This window comes from Esox lucius, chromosome 19 (genome assembly GCF_011004845.1).
Source record: "Esox lucius isolate fEsoLuc1 chromosome 19, fEsoLuc1.pri, whole genome shotgun sequence".
In the NCBI taxonomy this organism is placed as follows: Eukaryota; Metazoa; Chordata; class Actinopteri; order Esociformes; family Esocidae; genus Esox; species Esox lucius.
The window spans coordinates 37,755,390-37,773,225 of record NC_047587.1 but is presented as its reverse complement, the minus strand read 5'-3'; the positions used below and the strand labels follow the sequence as shown (position 1 = coordinate 37,773,225).

Genomic DNA, 17,836 nt, shown 5'->3' with positions numbered 1-17,836 from the left:
CATAATTCACCTTTATTTCTATGGTGGTTTTTGTGAAGTGTTACATTGTTGGCGAACAATTATATCCCTACTGGCTAGACCTTTTTTTGAATGGCCAATATGGCTGTTAAAATTCCAGATTTTCACCCATATAGAACAGCAACCAGCCATATGTTTTAAATTGACATGTTATAGCGTACATTTAAATAGCAATTAAACACAAACGCTGTGATCTAACAAATGTTGTAATGAAACAAATGCTGTAATGAAACAAATGTTTTATTTAAATTAGTCAGCTGAATGATCTCTTCACAATCTTTGCAAACAGAGCATAATAAATGCCTGATAGCATTTATTTGAGCCAGATCGCAATTATTTTTATAGACAACGATTTTCTTGATCGTTGCCTTCTTGATCTTCTTGAAACTTCTCCATTGCAAAATCATGTTTCCAATGTGAGTAAGGGATTTTGAGGCCGATGTTAGAAACGCCTCAACAAACCATACGAATTATGTCCGTTTCCAATATAGAATGTCAGAGCGTTTGACAGCTCTGCAGAAAGTTATAGGCACAGATAATTTACTGAAAATTGTTAGCTTCTTTATTTGTTTAAATATAATTTAGAATTGTTTTGCAATGCACCTTAATGTAGCATAATTTTGCAACATTATTATTTAATAGACAAACACGTTTCAGTCGCTTATTTGCATCAACTCTGATTGACAAAAGTAAAAACTCTCAAACTTGTGTAAAATATTTTTAATAATATTGTAGTTTGAATTTCGTTATTTCCAACCATATTTCCTAATTAGGTAGGCAAGTGGACAATAAAATGTATGGATATAAATGTTATCCTATTGCATATTAAATGCTGAAACACCTTTTGCTACATAAGGAAGGCTATTTCAAATAACTAGGCTGTAATATTTGGAGCAAAGCAAGAGGTGAAACGTCACGATTGCTGCCGGAATCTGCAGGTTTTGAATCTCGGGCCACACTTAGTCACATGACCAAACACTCAGTAATGAGGCTCGCTGTTTTCTTGGCAACATATCTCATAGGTCACAAAATATTAGCCTGTCAAATTCAGTAAGGAGGTGCAGGAGCTTGATGCTTTTCTGTGGTCTTTCTGGTCTCATTTGCAAAAAAACTGGCCTAGGGATTTCTGCTTTGCTTTCGACTTTCTGAGTTGTATGCTATGAAGTTGCTGCGGGAGTGTTCAGCTTTTGAATCTCGCACCACGCATAGTCTCATGACCAAACACTTAAAGTCATACTGTAAGAGCAAGTGGGGGCATATCATATAGGTCCAACAATATTAGGCTATTTAAATCAATGTATTTATTTGGCATATTTCTGGAAATTATGGCCGTTGATATTTTCATCTGCCGGACAACTACATGTGATACCAGCGAACAGCCGGCATTTGCCAGCTAATGTAAACCCAGCTGTACATTCAGGGACCTGCTCATGGTTTTCAACTGCTTAGCATGGATTTACTTGTGCCGTGCAGACTTATCACGTAGGTGTGTATTTCAGGTCACAGATAAAGGTATAGGGCTGAAAAATTTCTCTCTTTAGGGACATCTTTTGTCAGTATGATTTCAGTCATACTAATGACAGCAGATTTAAGGCACTAAAAACCTGAATCGAGCTGTTCTGATTAACTGTAATTACTTAAAGATCAGGTTTGGAATGATTATCCCATACAGGCATTTGGCATGTCATCCTTTTCTCCCCTAAATTGCTGTTTTGGAATGGCTGCCTCTTTCACTGCAGATTAAATTTGATATTGGCTTAAGTCACTCATGGTGACAGTTTTCTTCTTCCCCCCTCGTCCTGGTGAATTCCCCTGTGGGGAAGGCAATTACATGCTTCCTCTGAACTGGGTCACAGTGCGGTGAGGGTGGAGTGGCTGGAACAATGCACTGTGGGAGGCCATCAACGCTACACAGCCCTCTTCGTGTTTGTGTGTGTGGATCGGTCTGTGGGCATTTCCATAGAAAAGCGCTCATAAGCACCAACATGTAAAGGTCAAAGGAGCAGATCACATAGTGTCAAATTAAATCTTTATTTATTAGTTTTTTTTACCTATACAGTACTGTATTTGTTTTTATGCTGTTGTATGTATATGTATGTATGTATGTATGTATGTATATTTGTGTGTGTGTGTGTGTGTATATATATATATATATATATATATACTCTCACCCAAAGGATTATTAGGAACACCTGTTCAATTACTCATTAATGCAATTATCTAATCAACCAATCACATGGCAGTTGCTTCAATGCATTTAGGGGTGTGGTCCTGGTCAAGACAATCTCCTGAACTCCAAACTGAATGTCAGAATGGGAAAGAAAGGTGATTTAAGCAATTTTGAGCGTGGCATGGTTGTTGGTGCCAGACGGGCCGGTCTGAGCATTTCACAATCTGCTCAGTTACTGGGATTTTCACGCACAAACATTTCTAGGGTTTACAAAGAATGGTGTGAAACGGGAAAAACATCCAGTATGCGGCAGTCCTGTGGGCGAAAATGCCTTGTTGATGCTAGAGGTCAGAGGAGAATGGGCCGACTGATTCAAGCTGATAGAAGAGCAACTTTGACTGAAATAACCACTCGTTACAACCGAGGTATGCAGCAAAGCATTTGTGAAGCCACAACACGCACAACCTTGAGGCGGATGGGCTACAACAGCAGAAGACCCCACTGGGTACCACTCATCTCCACTACAAATAGGAAAAAGAGGCTACAATTTGCACGAGCTCACCATAATTGGACATTTGAAGACTGGAAGAATGTTGCCTGGTCTGGTGAATCTCGATTTCTGTTGAGACATTCAGATGGTAGAGTCAGAATTTGGCATAAACAGAATGAGAACATGGATCCATCATGCCTTGTTACCACTGTGCAGGCTGGTGGTGGTGGTGTAATGGTGTGGGGGATGTTTTCTTGGCATACTTTAGGCCCCTTAGTGCCAATTGGGCATCGTTTAAATGCCACAGCCTACCTGAGCATGGTTTCTGACCATGTCCATCCCTTTATGACCACCATGTACCCATCCTCTGATGGCTACTTCCAGCAGGATAATGCGCCATGTCACAAAAAAGAGGCTACAATTTGCACAAGCTCACCAAAATTGGACAGTTGAAGACTGGAAGAATGTTGCCTGGTCTGATGAGTCTCGATTTCTAACAAACATCAGTACAATTAAAGATAAAAAAGTGTAGGCCTGAATATTCTCACTTTTGACTTTTTTACCTGTTGGAGATTTGGACTTTCCTTTTGACTTTGGTGATTCGGACTTCTTGTGTATTTTAATGTGGAGTGGAATTAGCAGAATCTAAGCAGCAATCGGCACATAGGCAGCACGGCTTATGTTATCTAGCAGTGGAAATGACGCACATCACCCCGTGTGCACAGCCTACATCAACTGGTGAGCTATGAGATGAAAATGAGAGGCAGGCAGGCAGTTAGGCAGGCTCTGCTCAGCTTTCAACTGGCTGCACGTTTAATCAAAATATTATTGAAATTGCGATATTGATGTGCAATATCTAAATAACCGATTTTCAGCTCCAAAAAAGGCAGAAGAGCCTTTTCCAGCACTGCAGAATTTTATAGGCGCAGATCATTTACAGAAACGTTTGCTTCTTAATTTCAGTATGTTTAAACCTAGTTTAGAAGTGTTTTGCAATGCACCTTAATGTAGCCTAATTTTGCAAAATTTTTATTTAATAGACAAACACATTTCAGGCGCTTATTTGCATCAACTCTGATTGACAGAAGAAAAAATATTAAATAAATTAATCTTACTCCTGTACAGTAGCTTTATATATTTATTGTGAATTCTTTCAATAAGCGTAACTATCTCATGTCAATACTTAATGTAATGAAACGCTTTGTTGCGAGAGCCAGGTTTTTATTTTAACTGTATCTACAACAATAAACTATCTGCAATACCTGCCGACAAACATGTTACTTAGCTTCTGTCATCAAGCATAACTTTGAACATGTGCTGCCTTCAAATTAGCCTGACTGTTTTGGAAATTTGTCTATAGCAGAAATTATATGCAATGCTACTTTTGGTCAGCATGTGCACAGCTACAGCTGGCACGAGAGTGCAGGCCCTATCTTTGTAAGGTGTTTCAAACCAATGGAGCAGAGTACTAACAAGTGTTTTTGAACCAAATAAACTTTAGCTAATGATGATTGGCATCAGAATCAGAGTGTTATATTGTCAATTAAGTTTCACAACAAACAAGGAATTGGTTCTGGCCATTAATATGGAAGTAAAAATAAATATGAACAGTGGACTGAGCATAAAGATAGTAAACTGTGCATTAATAAATTACAAAAAATAGCTAGAAAGTATATGTAAGGTCCAGGATTTTGTCCATTTGAGGGTTGTCTATGTATGTGGGGAGGGGTAAAAGATTTGTCAAAAATCAAACAAGTCCTTGCATTGGCTGGGTAATGAACCCAGGTCAACTGCTTGGAAGGCAGCTATGCTCACCACTATACCACAAATGCACATGGTACAGTACATTCCAAAATGGTTACTGCATACTAGATTTGTCTGTTCAGATTTCTTTGAAAGCCTGCTTGTCTCTCTACAGTTCTGCCAAGCAGCTGAGAAAGCTCTTAGCGCTGCCCCCTTTTTTCTTTTCACATTTTGTGAAAGCAGCTCACGCTGAGATAATGTGGTGTTGTGAAGCCTGAGATTGTGCTGTGAATTTCCAACTGCTTGGACCCGTTTGTGGAGAGACGTTGTCACATTTTACTGCTGAAGGTCCTTGAACAGGGCAGCCCCTTGCACTGAGGCGTAACATTACGCTGTGCTGGGTGCCTGTGGATGACCTGCTACAAATGTCGGTAGTAGCCGCTGTCACTGGAATTGTTCTTTGTTTTGACATGGCAGGTTCCTTATTGACTGCACTTTAAGTGGGGAATTTGGTTGGAATATTCAAGTCCAAAATGTATTTGAAGTGGCTTATATGAATGGGCTTGACCATCCCTGCTTAGTTTGAGCTTTTTAATATGATAGTTGTTAGCCTATTATAGGTGGTTAAAAATTATTATTCAATCACTAAGTTACCATTGAAAATATGACAGTAATCTGATTAATCACAAAATATCTATTGAAAACATGATTGCCAAAGCATGAAACCTCATATTATAAACATTGTGAAGTTAATCCATCCGACATCTATCAAATTATTTCTGAGGCTATAAGGTTTTTGAAACCATTATGGCTGCTGTTTGACCTGTAAGCTCAATTTATGCAGGTACAAATAACGCAAGGTGAAACTCTTTACCAATCCCTTTCAGACAATATTTTGTAAATGCAGTTTTACATGTTTAATCCCAAAACTTAAGTATGTATCATTGAAACATTAGACACATTTGCATTGACTATACTATGTATATGCACTTATCATTGTATTGATCCTCACATTTTTGTTTACGACAGTATTTAGCCAACTAGTTATGGATCACTTTATGAACGTATAACTTTTAAAAAATTAGTTTCCATGTTATTCAGCTTCTGTAATCCTGATGTTGCTTTTTGCAACCCCTGGAAACTACAGCCACAAAAATAATGGTTGTTGCACTCCCTTGATTCGAACCTGAGTCTCCCTCATAAGAGGCTGTGTCTTTAACCACTATGCCACAGAGCTATGCACTGGTTGAGGGTTGGTATAGCATTTCAACATTAGACCATTTTGTCACACATTAACATCACGCAGAGTTTGAATATGTCGTTAGACACCATTAAACATTGTGCTAAACTGAGTAACGTTTCATATTATCTTTACCTCCACCAGAAATAGCATCTATGACCTGTATGAATTTTGCCACTGGCCGTTTTAAAAGCTTATTAGCCAGTAATATTTCGCTAGACACAATTAGGCATTGTGTTAAACTGACTAACGTTTCTTATTAAGTTTACCTCCACCACAAATAGCGTCTATGAACTGTATGTATAGGTGACAAATGTTTGGTCTATCCTGAACAAATCCTACATAATTTGGCCACAAATAGTTGCAATATAACAGTAAACTGTTTTTTTTTAGGTTTCTTTTAACGTAGATAGTGAAGGTTGTAGCCAGCAACGTTTTTTTCTGTTCTGAACAAATCCTAAGGCATAATGTGTTTTGACTGCGACAGGAGTCAAATGTGGGACCTGTTGTTCCGTAGTCCGCATCTCTAACGACTACGCTATTTAACCAGTATGTCACTCAGTCTGTCAGTCATATTCGCTCTTCTAGGCCGGCTCTGCTTATGCGGTCCGGCAAAAGGAAATCCTATTGATCTTCATAAAATAATTTTCTAAAACTTCTCAGGATGGCACTCTACATTAAAGGTAAAGTATGCAGGTTTTTGCTTTAACACATTGTTGTTCTATTCATCTGGATCGGAGATGAATTCCTCCCATATCAGAGTCCCAGGCCCGTATCTGAAAAACCTCTGTATATAGTGTACAGCTGCTAAGGAAAAAAGTGGTCGGCTCACGCACTGGCAGGAAAAACATTCTAGCGCACTGGAAGTGATGCTTTTGACGTATCAAAAAAGTGCTGAGGCTGAAAAACAATAAGTGACTACTCTCATTTTGAGGATCAAGCAGCTAGACATGGTAGCGAGACAATTTTATAAACTAATGGAAGTTCAGAATGTAATGGTACCTAAGGAAATATGTTTTAGATCAAAATAAATGAAATCTGCTAAAAGAAAGCTATTGGCCTGTCCACAGTGTATGGAATTTAAGGAGCAAAATGCATTACATGGCGATGCTGATGTGGCAATTATTCTGTTAGATAAGAAATTCATTTTAATATATAATTAAAAGAATGGCATGTCAACTCACCTGGTTGGATGATTTTTTTTTTTTGATGAGCAGAATAATGTGGACAGATAACATGTGGGGCTTTAAGGGTGTAATGACGTCACACCAGTGACAGATGAGAAATGTGGAAATATTTCCTGTTCTTGAATGTTAGGTACTTCAGCTTTAAGGAGTCCAACTTTAATACTACAAAACACTTGTAATAATTCATCGACCTTGCGATGACCCTACTTTGATAATGTTTCATTCACATAAATATTTACACCCACCCTCTGTCAACAAAAACAGAACTAGGTTATATTTCCTTTATATTCAATGTCATCTCTATTCATTCACCTTTCCCAAACATAGTAGATCTTTTGCAAGACCAGTCATTTGTGTGAAGAAGGTGCATATTGCAACCATTTCCCTTAACAAACTTTTATTTTACAATAGTGGATTTTGTCAAATCAGTTATCTTGGAAAGACCTTTTTAAACAAACTGGATTTCACTGTATGTCATCATTTCAGTGTGTGAATAGGCTACTTACGGTCCTGTAATGGAAGGTCATGATATTGTTTCCAGAATTTGGCGGACAAACGTTTTGTCGTCGTCCCCCTAGTATTTATTTTCAAAAAGCAGTTCTAGAATATACGTTTTGTTAATTGAAGAGTTTCAACTGTTTAGAAAGAAATGAGATGATACACAAACTTTATATGGTAACTCTTGTGTTAATGCAGAATTCTTGTCTTGTTCATAGGAAAGAGAACAAGAAATGTTTTTACTAGTTATTTGCTTCAGTGTCAGTTCTGCACTTGTGAAATTCCTGACCTTTAAACCAATCGAATTTCTGCATTAATGAATAATTGTTCTATTAGCAGTGCACTCATACTGATTTTTACTATCATACGTTTTTTCCCTGGTCCATCTAGTTTAATCAAAATATCAAGATTTGTAACTGGTTAGACTATTTTAATAGAAAACCTAAATCTGATGACAAAGCATTTTCTTTGCTAGAAGTATGTTTTAAGTGACTGCTAGCCAAATAGCATTGTACTTTTGTTGTCATCTGCGGAAAAAAAATGTCCTCCCTAATTGAGTTATATCCAATTCTTTATTAAGACCCTGTTCACTGCAGAAACTCCAAGCAGACTTGGGACAGTTGATCTTGAGGTGTCTTCTGAAGCACGTCTAATGCTGTGTTAGTTATCACGCTCTAGATCAGAATCCTTACTCCGACCTTAATAGAGCTCACTGGCGGCCAAGCTGCCACATTAACTCACTAGAGCTCAACGAGGCAAGTCAACCAAATTCAATTACTTCCACAAACAAAAAAACATCCTTGATGGTGTTGCCCACTGGCAGCCATTCAGTGGCCTTGGATTAATTTACTTTTATGAAAAACAAAAAATGTTCAGACCAAATTATTTACATATAGTATTTAAGATAGCAGATGACCAATAATTATTTTCCTGAAGTTAATGATTTCATACCTTGATTACATTGAGACAGGATCACATTTCTGATTTAATTTGTGTGAGTTCTTGGGAAGAGATTTCCTACATTTAGTTTTTTGCGGAATTCTGGTGTATTTTACAGTCTTCTTTCTGACTCCTGGGCTGGTCTATTGAAATATTTAGTATTTTGTTTTCAGTGGCTGTGGAGACACATTTCGGTTGTACTTGCTCACATGCCTCCAAAATTGGCTTTGATGGACTGAAGGAGACATTTTATTGCAATGACCTTACCCTTTTTTGGAAGCCGATTGGCTTCAATGGCTCTGATTTTCATGTCTTGCATGTACCCATCAGAAAACCACTCATTGTTGCATGATGAGACACGTAAAGCATTTGTGGGGTTTGGGGTTAGAACAACATTTTAATTTTGTTTTTCATTTTGGGGAAGGTGTTGGCTTTAATTTGAGATCAGCTTCATTAAAGCTGCCACCTGGAAGACAAATTTACTTCAGGGTGTTTTTTTTCTGTCACTTAGGGCATTTGCAAAGACCTATTGTGGTTGCAATGGAAGTAGACATGTATAATCATAATCCAAGGTGATAAGAGATGGGTGGTTTGTGTTGTCAGGGAGTTGTTTCCTGGCCTCCAATTTTGTTGTCAAATGCCTAGCCTCGAAACAGAATGACTTTCGACCAACTTTTGGAATGTTTGACTTTACCATTGTGCTGGGTGTTGTTGTAAATTCCTTTCAGTGGATTCAGTAAGGCTGCCTTCTACACCATTTAAAAAAGATAGCATCTTTGAAACTCTTTGGTTTGTCAATTCTTTCTATGTTCTGTCACGAGGCTCTGGGAAATCCTTGCCCGGGACTAGGTTCACAGCTTGTGGTTTCAACACCTGCTAATGGTTGACTTGGAAACTTGAATCAATAACATGTAATCAAGGAGGCAGTTGGTTGTGGTTTTGTTCTGTGCTGATTTTAAATGCCAGAAATTCCTCTAAAACCACTTCTGAACTTGACTCCCTCCTGGGTGTGACCTAAATGCCAAGATGTGAGCCAGCCAAGTGGAACTCTGCTCTATGCTGTTCCAGCAGCAACAGCTGGTGTGTGGGGGGGATGGTCCCTGGTTATTAAAGGTGATTTATCGAATTACGGTCATTTGGAAATCAGTGGAGGCCTAAACTGGTCCTTTAGGACAGAGGCATGCTGCTCTTGACTTCATTTAAGTGTTTAATAGATCAATAATGTGTGCCAAGAACATGGAGCCATTTGATTTAGAGAGGTTGGGCTGAAGTGAACAGAAGAGCAAGCTGCAGACCAGCAGATTTGCAGTGGAGGAAGCTAGGTTTACAGGTTCTGTGGAAGGCCTTTCCCTCTCTCTCTGCCTCCTGCACTCCTTATCACAAATCAGAGTGTAAAGCATTTCTCTAATGTTGACTTGCTGTCTTAATTGCGCCCTCCCACACAACTGCCGCTCGTTATTTATATAACCAATGACTGGAATCCCTGGACTAGGCATAACTGCCAGATGCACAGACCCTACTCTAGATTTATGACTTGAAGGAGGTTGTTGAACATTAACTCTACGTCTGATTAAAAACTGCTACGTTTTAGTAGTGCATTGTATGGTTGCATGATATTGACAAAATGTGATATTGCGATATTGATCATGAATATTGCGATATCGATATTTGTTTCAATATTCTTAAACGTATGTAAAAACATAAAAGTTATAGGAAAACCCATCAAAATAGATTCATGACATATGAAAACAACAAGTTCTTACAACACAAGGGTCTATTTCAACTTACAGTCATATTGGACTGGTACAACATAAATAAATAAAGACCATGTCTACAGAACAGGACACGTTGTACTGGTGGTACAGCAGACCTGCCAACCCTATTCAACTTCTTAGAGTACCAGACACGTGCGGCAAATTGGGGTTCAGAATTGCCATTTGCGCTTGCCTTTGCCTTCATTGCACATCTATACCTCCCACTTGTACGTACATTATACTTAGTACTTGTACATTTTCTGCCCTCCTCTATTTGCACTTCCGGTTAGATGCTAACTGCATTTCATTGTACTGTACTGTTCAATGACAATAAAGTTGAATCTAATCTAATCTAAAGTTTTTCTTAGGATATGCACCCAAGTTTAGTCTGTACAGTAGAGGAATGCTTGTTAACTCACAGACTGCAAACTACCTACACACAGTTTTGTAGACTGCAAAGGGAATCTGAACGCTGTTCGCTAGAAGAGTCCGGTGTTTCAGCCTATGTAAAGGTGCCTATTGTATACTCTACAAAGCATCGATACACACACAGTGCTTTCATTCACTTTATTTTTTAAATAAAACTGCCATTTTGAACGCTACACCATCCTCCCATGACTTTTCCTAAATAGGCGTATTTTACATTGTTCCGTTGTCTGAATTCTAAACTCACAAAAGGGAAACAATTTAGAGACTATTTCCCTGTTTTGTTTTTTTACCCCATTTTCAGACCTAAATCACCAACAGCACACAGCATTTAGCGTTGGTACCCAAATGCTACCTAGGTGCTAATCACCCCTCACTGAATTCATGGCGTCAATGGATGAATGCGCGATACTCCCAGATGAATGATCAGTCTTGGTTGAATTTGAATGAACTTACAAATGGAATACAGGATTTCCATGACCATTCAACGATTTAATTAGGCTATTGAAACATAATACAAATGATATAATCTACTTGAAAATTCAACGTATGTATCACACTTTACCATTTTTCAATAGGAGATTCAGCATTCTTGCATAAACTAATTCATCAATTGTACGTCTAAAATGTAAATCGAAATAATTATTCACCAAACTAAATACCAGACATTCTTTAGTGATCTCCAATTTAACATACTTATTACACGATTGCTGTTTTTATATTAGGAGAGAAAGAGAAACTAAATCGCACACTATGATCACTCTTTGAATTTTCTCTACTTATTTTACTGAAGATTAATATTCTACAAATCTATTAGGCTAAATAATTTTTCACAGAATGAAATACCAACAATATTCTTTACCACTAGGGCTAGACATTGGCGTTGAAATCAACTCGATAGCTCCTCGAGAAACCCCCTGGGAGAGACCTCCAAAGACGCAACGTTCACATAGCCTATTCATATTGAACCTTGTCTTTTTCTAATAACGCTTGGTTTTTCAATACCATATTCATGTCAATTACAGACAGTTCATGTCACCTATAGATTGGCTGTGGAATATTATTTTTTGCATTTGTAGGGCCTAATAAACAAATGAAAATACTATAACCTGTGTTCTTAGAAATAACCGTTCTATGTATTATTTTTTGTTGTTTTTTTTTGTATGATGAGACATTCTTGTATTTTTTCAAATTCATTAACCATTTAAAACAAACAAATTCTGTAATTCATAATTTTTTTTACTATTCTACTGTATATAGTTTGACAACCCAGTAGATGAACTGATGCTCAGGCTGGATGGTGATGCTGCAGAGGAGAATGTGTATGCTAATAGGGACGATACCTTTGCTAATGGCGAAAAACGACGTTCAGCTCTGGCTGTTAATGTTCAATTAAAGCTTGGCAGTCCAAGAGTTAATGTCCTTTTATTGTGCAACAAACATAAGCTCCCACAAGCTGTTTGTCAGTTTTCAAAGTATCCAAAATCTTTTTTTTATACCTTGCAAATTGTTCATTTAGTCAAAAGGCAAAAAGTCAGATAAAACAAGCAAACATGTAGGCTACCAACTTCTCATGATCGTACTATTCAAATAGAATTGTTCTGTCTTATTAGGCTTACTATTTTGTGAGGATATTTGCATACAACAACATGCTAAAATGTAACTCTGTTTTACATATATATATGTATTTGATTCTGAAATAGTAGCCTGTCCTAAGTGGATCTTAAAACAATTAAACGTCATCCATGATCATCCGACTTTGGACAGGAGAAAGGGGCCAACTCATTAGGCCCAATGTGACATTTGGCAATACATTACAGTCTACATTGTTCTCCTGTATTATGTTTATAGTAGCCTAACTAGTTAAAGGCGTGAGCTGGCACACACCCAAAAAGTTGGTGAGCAATGGAGAGCAAAATGTGGGTTATGAAAAAAATTAAAGCTATGTAAGTGCTAAGTGATTTATAGGGCAAAAGACAGAACTGTTGGTGTTTGGCCTGATACCTCACTTCAAGATGAAGTACAGAGTATGCAACAATTTTTATAACCCACAATAGTAGTCTAACAACCATGTGTGTTGAACATGTTGGCTATGGCAAATAGGTGATAAGCCATTTGGCATGTTGCCCTGTACTGTTGGTGTAGTTCTTTGGTGACGCTAGTCAATTTCAAATACAAAAGTTTTCTTTGTGTGATGTTGTTATTATCAACAAGGTCTGTTGATCATTATCGGGGGCATTATAGTATTGCCCAACCCTACAGTCAACGTATTGCGGAAGTTCGTTTTTAAACTGCTTTTCCTACTATGTTGCCCTTTTGATATGATATCTTACGACGGGAAAATAAAATAAGTACATTTATGTATTTTTTTTGGTTTGTCTAGCTGGGAACCTTTTTGGTAGCTCTATGAAACTGTCATAGAAAAAAGCACTACTTTTTCTCCTGTGCAGAGAAAATACATTAGTCTGCTGTCTTATTAGTCCACTAACTTATATTTGAGCTAGTTAAGCCAATGCTTGACCAAAAATTACAAATGTTGAAGTAAATGCTGACGCTACAAATGTTGTAGGCATAGACTGGGTGTTAGAACAGAAATTATTTTCCCCTCTCAAAAGGTGGATACTGTACTGTGGACAAACTAGAAGTAGTAAGCATCTGTGCATTATTAGCATGTTTTTATTGATGGGCTCTAAAAGTACGTAATGTGCAATTGGCATTAGAATTTCACTGAAATGCACCCTGAGTGATGATGCCAGGATGTGCAAAGCATGTAGATTCTTTACCGGACCTATCTTTTCCGGCATTTATAACGCACATCTGGGTTTCCCGATCACAAGTATGCCTGATTAGGAGTATCAGGTATGACAAACCTATACAATTATGGATACGTGTATGACAAGATCTACTCTGGGTACTGACACATGTAAATGGCCGATGTTGCTCAAATACAACTAGGAAGATTTCTCACATTCAGTCTAAGCTTGTCTTTTCTAGTGTGTACAGTAATTACCATATGGTGGTCTTTATTATTGGGCCAGGTCGACTTTTTACTTGAGTGTTGGCTATTAGTTTGAACTGGACTTCCGTCCTCTTTGGTAGGGAGGTTGACTGTATGTTGATGGTTGGTCTGTTAGTATTACCTAGGGCGTAGGCAGATGTCACCAAGGCGTAAGATGAGTCATGTGTTCCATTTGTCTGTTCATGTTCTCTTTGAATTATCAGGATATCTCTGCCAAATATAAGCAGAGAGACAATGTTGGTGTTGTCTCAAGTGTAAAAATCCATACTATTTTCAGGAACCTGGTTACATTGTAATAGCATTTGAAGTGTATAGTGTCTGCCCTTCAAATCTGTAGTCCCTTTAGTGTGAATGAGTTACAGCTAACAACTGCTTTGATCGAGTAATTGAGTAATACAGTACATCCCCCGTATCCGCGAGGGATCGGTTCTGCGAACCGATAAGTGACTCACAGATAAGTGACTCACCCTTAAAAATCACTCCCTAACACCCAGTTACCCTACACACAATGCCCCGTTACCCTACACAACATGCCCCGTTACCCCAGTTACCCTACACAACATGCCCCGTTACCCCAGTTACCCTACACAACATGCCCCGTTACCCTACACAACATGCCCCGTTACCCCAGTTACCCTACACAACATGCCTCGTTACCCAACACATGTCCCGTTACCCCAGTTACCCTACACAACATGCCCCGTTACCCCAGTTACCCAACACAACATGCCCCATTACCCCAGTTACCCTACACAACATGCCCCGTTACCCCAGTTACCCAACACAACATGCCCCATTACCCCAGTTACCCAACACAACATGCCCCATTACCCTTTCCATGGTCTTATTGCACAATAATATTGTAAACAAAATCTAGAATATAAAAGACATGAAACACTTATAAATACATTGGATGGCTGAAATTAGCAAGTTTTTTGAATTTCAGACTTTTTGAAAAATGTCTGCGGATACTTGAGTTTGCGAATGTGGAACCGCGGATAGCTGGGGGAATACCGTATGTCGATTACTTTGATTTATCAGATTTGAAGTAAGCAAACATTACAGCGTTAAATAGCATTTTTGTTGTGCTTTTCCTCGTTTTGCACAATGCTGTATCCAAAACAGCTTGAAATAGCAGTTGGAAGTCATTGTCTGTGCTTAATGAACCATTAAAATATAGACACTATCGAGAATGAAATGGGGAAGAGTAAAGCCTCACTGAGAATCTTATAGAAGGCAGCTTTAACTGAAGTACACAGACAACCTCACTATAAAATAATTGGATTGTCTGGGGATGCGTTTTCCTAAAAATTTCTATTGCAGTGAAATATTGAATTTACAAACCCTTTTGCGTATCTGGTGGGGCGGGACTTAACAAATTGCCCATGCGCAAGACCACCAGTTTGGAGGCACTAACATTGTGTTAATGCACAGCTCAACCATGCATACAAGATGAGCAAAAGCAGACAATGGCCCAAACTCTTGTTTCATGAACGTATCACGCTGAATTTGGTTATGGCTCCAAAGGTGTCCTTGCACCTCTGTTGTGCTCCCGTGCCGCAAGTTCCGCGTAGCAGATTATCCCCGTTTTTGATTCTTCAATGTATATTGCAAATAACTGATTTGTGCAAGTCTTTCCACTGAAGTTTCCACAGCCACTGCTGTCTTTTCTAATCTTTTTTTTTTTTGCTACCTCCTAAGTAGACCTATCTAGTTGTTAATCAAAGTAATTGCCCAGTTCATTATCGACATTGTCTTTTAGCTGTTACTACCTTTGAGGTTTGTTACTTTTAACATCTAAGTGGTAAAACTTTTCATGTATACTGTTGCCCTGATATCAGATTATGTTGCTCTGATCATGTATAATGGCATACAGTGTCAGAGTACAATGGGAAGGCTTTGTTTGGATGTCCTTTAGAGAAAGAAATTCTCAAGGCAGATCTTGGTGTTGGATGTGCCATTGATGTACCTTAGAACATTTTGCTGTTGTAAGTGCTGTATGTTGTGTTACTTCTCCCTGCCATGCTCTGCTGATTCCAGGGTGCAGAGCTTTACAATGGCTTTCATTGTGGCACTCAGAACATTAAAATCAATATCAATCATGCACCAGTTGAGTTAAGATGACCACACTCGAAAGAGATTACATATTCCTCTAAGAAGACTTATAAGTTGCAGTGGTCCGTTCTATAAAGCCTCAACATCTCCTGAGAGGATGCATCTTATTGTGAATTGAATAAGTAGCACAAGCAGTCAAGGTTTGTTAGGCCTTGAATGCTTCCTTCACTGCTTCCCTGAATCTCTTTCCAACAATATTTTTAGGGGATTTAGGGGAACTTCTAAAATTTTTGAAACCATTGTATATCCTCAATATTTTTTGGTGAGCTGTAGTTCTCCAATTTATCCCTGATCTTTTCCATTAATTTTTCTGGGTGGTTCATGTTAAATGGCTTGGATTCATCCTACATTTTTAAAGCTCTCATTGCTGAGGTCGTTTTCTTGAACAGACCAATTTCTCCATTTGCTGATAGGTTTAACCCTTTTATCTACTTCTGAAATGCGGACCTCCAGCTCTGTTGTTGGTCATTGAACTCTAGCAACTCACTAGTGACAAGTATACAGCATGCAAAGTACCACAATCTGCAATGCATTGCTTTTATGATGTGATGTGTGAAAACATTCTAATAGAATATATTTGTGTTTTTTCTGCTTGAGTGTTTTGAAGGTCATTGAAATGGTCCAGAGCTCAGTAGGGCTGAGCAGTTCCTCTCTGCTTGTGATATTAGTGTCTCATCTGGAATATGTACATTTCCTGTGGTATGCCAATGTAGTATAATATCTCTGGTCATGGAACAACAAGATAACTACAGATATGCAGCTGGATGAACATCTTAAGCAATAATTACTTACAAACTATACACCAGAAGGAGGCCACTGCATACAGGAGTGGTGAAATGTGAATGTTCTTGCACAAAATATACTTGAATAACATAAAGGTTAATCACATTACATGAGTCTATGGCATCAACAAACCCTTATTCCTGGGTAGCCAACTCCAAAACACTTCTGATTTTCATACTATCTTCTCAGGGATTAATAAGATATCGACAGCTCAGGTAAGTGCAATGAACTAGCAGATAGAAGCATAAATCTGTTTCCATCCTCCAGAACTCAGATGAGTGCACTTCATACATTTGAAAGCTTTTAGTATTTTGGCCATTCTCTACATGAATGTGGGTCTTGGTTTTAGAGTAACGTCTAAGGTAATAGAGATGCTGAGAGTCTAGTCAATATCGCACTTTCTAGAAAAAAACCTAGCAGAAAGCAGGGTCTTAAGACAAACCTCAAACAGTGTCCGAAATTAACTTTTTGGCTCACCTGCCGAGGGGACTGGTAGATGAAAAAATCCTCCAGCTAAGCATATTTTTTAATGGCCAAAATAATATATTGCCTTTTTGTGTCACGTACATTAATTTCAGTACATTGCATTGAAATAATAAAGGGTTATTATGAATAAAACTTATAATTTTTGATGACAAATTAGTTGTTTCAGCGTTCATCTTTAGCATACTGGCCACACACAGAACCACTCGTCACCACAGCCTGAGGATCATACTGTAGCCAGCCTCTTGAAACTCCTTTATCTCCAAACATGTTTTCTTGGTATTGCAATAACGTCTTCCCTTTACACCAGTCTCTCTTCCTTGTCATCATTCGTAACATTATTTGACAATACTTTCTTAACATCATTCCCTAATAACCTAAATACTCTCCCTCAATTAACCATTCTCTAAAATTGTTCATGAATCGCCTACCAGATTTATAACACAAATTAACAACAATAATATCAAAAATCTGATTTTATTTTAGATTTTAAAGATTCTTTACTTTAACTTATAATTTAACCATTTCTCAATGTGCTGTCTTATAACAGTGTGCTCCGTCTTGTTTACCTTATATAATGTATTATTCAAATAGTAATTTGGTTAATTTATATTTTAACGCATGTAGTTTTTCTTTTGAAAATGTACACAATACAAACAACACATTACATCATTATTTTATGGACAAAATACAAAAAACGGAGGTCATATTGTTGCTGCTGAATTTCTAATGTTGCCTGACATGAAGCTCATCCATTCTGGCTATCGAGTTGTGACAGTTAGCTAGCTAGCTAACTTCTTACCTTGGATGGTTGCTCAGATGATGGTTACCTCCTTTATATTAGTGTGACAGCCACTTGCTGAAGGTTCAACAAAAACGTGCGCCTGCACAGACATTTCCAGTTACTTTCCTTTGACCTTACTCTCTAGCTTGGAATTCCGAACATCCAGTGCATGACTTTGTTGCTCTGC

General features: G+C 38.1%; 1 protein-coding gene across 1 annotated transcript in view; it reads left to right on the top strand.

Moving 5' to 3' along the window:
• The window catches only part of znf609a (zinc finger protein 609a), a 137,987-nt gene that overhangs the window by 23,780 nt on the left and 96,371 nt on the right, over positions 1 to 17,836 (top strand). The gene's annotated exons all lie outside the window — the stretch shown is intronic.